General features: G+C 44.1%; 1 long non-coding RNA gene across 1 annotated transcript; it reads left to right on the plus strand.

Moving 5' to 3' along the window:
* The first annotated feature begins 237 nt into the window (after positions 1-237).
* LOC101040838 (uncharacterized) lies at positions 238-3,500 on the plus strand. The gene is made up of 2 exons (XR_164457.3): positions 238-482; positions 3,295-3,500. It is a non-coding gene; the product is annotated as an uncharacterized LOC101040838 (long non-coding RNA).
* The last annotated feature ends 399 nt before the right edge of the window (positions 3,501-3,899 follow it).

Consider the following 3,899-nt stretch of genomic DNA (forward strand, 5'->3'; position numbering starts at 1 on the left):
TAAAGGTCCCAGCTGCTATTGTTATCACTGGAGGCAGAAAATTGGAATCCCAACTTCCAATATCAAATTTTAGCACAAGTCCTATAAAATGTATCTTGTCAGAATGTGCCAGAACCGCTAAGCTCTTTTCTGCGGAACAAACCGCAGCTGGTGTCCTGCAGGGTCGAGAATCTACTTGCTGCATCCTCAGGGTTTAGGCAGCAAATTGGTCCCAGTTTTCACCCTGCCACGGGGCTGGCTGGGGAGGGCAGGGGTTTAGATTAGCCATGGCCTAGGCCGTTTGACGGGGTGACACGAGCCTGCAGGGCCGAGGCCAAGGCCTGGAGATAGGACCAACCGTCAGGAATTCGAGGAATGTTTTTCTTCGGACTCTTGAGGCACACAGACAGACCATGGGGATTGTGTCTGCAGTGACAGCCTTAACATTTGCCAGAGCCCTGGACGGCTGCAGAAATGGCATTGCCCACCCTGCAAGTGAGAAGGTAACGTTTATTTTTGTATTTTTTTCCCTGACTCCCCATATACAGACTGTAGAAAGACCACCAAGCGTGGACCATTTTTTTTTTTCCGCCATGATGTACAATTCACATTTGTTAATAAAAAAAAAAAGTGCCGGAGGTCATCCACCTAGACTTTTTTTCTTAAACAGGAAACGGGTTTCAGATGTTTATATGTTGAAAAGTAAGGCTACTAATCTGTTTAGCCATTTAGCAGGCCCTGGCTAACTCTCTCGTATCTTTTAATGTTCAGACCCTATAGAATGACATTAATTTTTATCCCTCGTTATTTAGAATTAAAAGAAAAAAAAAAAAACACTTTCGATAGTCACCTGCTTTTTTGGGACAGCTCCAGCTGAGGTTAAAAGAAATGAATCCGGTGGTTTAAATTGTGCTCTTAGCTGCACTGGCCGTGCAGTGGGTTTGAGTATTCAACAATCTTCAGCAATTCTTTCAAATAGAGCGTGGTCTTGTATTTTCATCTGTCTGTGTCCACAAGTGACATGAGTTGATGCAACATGTTTAGATGAAGAATTAAGATTCACAAATGCACATACTTATTCCATTTATAGCAAGGGTAAAAATTGGCCACTTCAGTCCTTTTCTTTCGATTTTCTGTGGGTCAGCGTGATGTTTTCCATGCTGCTTTTTAATGTTAGGCTGTGCCAGGTAACAGAGAAAAAGCATTACCCAGGGAGTCCATGATAGTTTGAAAGGGTTCAACTTGATGCTTGGAAATAAAAATTTTATTTCTGGCATTTTGTTTTCCTCATCCCAGAACCAGTAATTTTAAACAGTTGTTGCTGGTGCAAATGTTTCCCTGTGTAGCATGGGAAATCAATGCTATTTTTACTCTGTTGGGGAGGTTCACATATTTATAGTCCAGGGAGAAAAGAGCTCAAACGGGAAGTCTGAATGCTTTTTAAGTCAATTTGTTAGTATTCAAATCATTGACTTAAAAGTGTATTTTAAATGTAGAGTTCAAAGCAGAAGGAATAGTATTCTTTGCCAAAACTGGATCAGATGGTTCCCACTTTTTAACCCACCTGTGTTTGACCAAATGGTTTATGTCTACTGATCTTGCAAGGGTGCAACAGAACTATTCTTGGAGAATTTTATCAAGGAGAGAAAACCAGCTAAGCTGAAAAGAGCTCTTACAATTTCAGGATCACTTTTTTCAGGATTAGTGAAAAAATCATTTTCAAGGTCAGTAAAAATTTGCACAATTTAAACAATCTTTTACTTCACTACAAGCATCCTTCTCACACCCTCGTGTGTGTGTGCGTTTGTGTGTGTGTGTGTGTGTGGACTTTTATGAGGCAAAAATACATTTGCTTGCTTTATCAGAGTACAAGAGGTGGCTGGAGAAAAGATTAGTCCAAGTGTAAAAATGGATATGTAATAAATGTCCAAACTCCTTTAAATGGAGGTGAGCTGGACAGATCAAATATTAAAATATATGGTATTGTTTTTAATCAAACAAAAAGGCCATTTTTAGTGTCTTGGGGCATGTTTTAATTCGGCATTCAAATTATGCCAGGCTTAGGTAGGGGTCAGGGGCTCCCCATGGAAACCCAGTGACAAAACAGTAACCATCACCTGCAGTGAAATGTGAGCAAAATAGAGAAAGTGGCTCCTGACAAATGCATCCCTTAAAATGGAAGCCCGCGACAAGGGCGGATCTGTGGGGCTGGTGAGAAATGCAGCAGTCACCATCACCGCAGGCTCATCTGTGAACCCCGAATTCCATTCAAAAAAGAAACCGCTTAGCAAGACGCTTTTGAAAGCCGCGGGGTGCTAAAGGAAAGGAACCCGCTTTGCACCGGCATTGACAAAAACTGTCTTTAGCCCCCGGACCCTGATGAATAGAAAAATGCTGTAGTCTGCAAACCCACTGCAATCGCCGTGTCAGCTCGGAGCTGAGATGCTTCCCAAGTGCACACCTGGATGGTGTAAATCACCCTGGCGGTAAACACTTCAGGCCAGGACGCAGGCTGCAGGCGGGGTGGGGCGGCATCCTTCCACCCGGCCGGGGTGCATAAACCAGGCGCTGGCCCTGCGCTAATAAACACTCCTTTCACAGCAAAAGACCCCTCCCTCCCATGCTGGGGTCACAGTCCCTGTAGAGAGGTTGCTTAGATAATGGACAGCATTTCTCCCACCCTGGCCACTGGCCGACTCACCCCGGGCTGGTATCGGGGAGTAAGGTTGTCAGGCGTTTATGCCGTTAGGAATGGCTTTACGATACCTCGAGAGGGGGACCAGGGCCACGGGCTTCACGGTGGCTATTTTCTAAAGGGGGCATGCGAAGATAAAAACCAAAACTCAAGGTTTTAAAAAATCTCGTGTTAGTAAAATCCGAACAATAGTAATAACGGGAACCAAAGATCTCCGAAATGTTCCTAAGGTTAGTGGAATCCAGTGGCGCTCCCTCTTTTAACACACATTGAAGTCAAATAGTCAAGTAACTCTCCCTCTTCGTGCTTCGGTCTTAAAATCCCTGACTGCTAACGGACGACCACCCATTTCGTGCACACAGTTCTTGTAAAAATCCCTGCATGGGGGAAAAGCAGAGGGTGCACAGCAGAATTTATCTAGAAACACAACACCTCCTGGGAATTTATTTGCATTCTGATGTTCTACTTTAAAAAATAAAATCTCCCTTATTATCCATTATGAAGAGTCTTTTTAAAATGACATTTATCTTCAGCCACACAGATGTGAGGACACACAATGCAAACGTTATGCGGCAGCTTTGGGAGAGAGGCTTTTTATGCCTGTCCCTTTCCACTCGCAGCACAGATTTGAGAAATGCGCAGAACTCCAGAGCAGCCACTCGGCCTCTGGGATCAACCCGGCACTGAAGAAAAACCCAGAGAAATTATTCCTCAGCCCGAAACGAAGCGGGGATCAAATGGTTGCTGATCAGAGCAAATATTTAAATTGAGAAAGTCAAATTGAGCATTATTAAATAAAGCTTGTTTTACATGTCTCAAACAGAAAGTGTCTTTTGAAGAGCATTTTCAACCTGATATTAAAATCTGGCTGAGCGAGTGTCCCGGGACTTAATCGGTGAGCACGGGAATTTGGGTCCTAGCAAGTGCGGTGTTCTCCCTTCACAAGGTATTTTTTCCCCTAATGACTAAAATGAAAGCAGAAAGGTTTTTAGGTAGCTATTTAAAACTGTTCATGCAACATAATAACTATAGGACAATTGACCCGTGTTTTAGTGTTTATTCGTTAGACGAAGCACAGCCTGGCTGGTGCGGGGCGCCGGCGGCTTGCTGGAGCCGAGAACACCCACGTGTGGGGTGATGTTTTCCCACCACAGTGCAGCGGGTTAGCAACTGACCCGTGCTCCCCCCCCAAAACCTAAAACCGCTCTCTAATGGGCTTTACAGT

This window comes from Saimiri boliviensis, chromosome 1, assembly GCF_048565385.1.
Source record: "Saimiri boliviensis isolate mSaiBol1 chromosome 1, mSaiBol1.pri, whole genome shotgun sequence".
NCBI lineage: Eukaryota > Metazoa > Chordata > Mammalia > Primates > Cebidae > Saimiri > Saimiri boliviensis.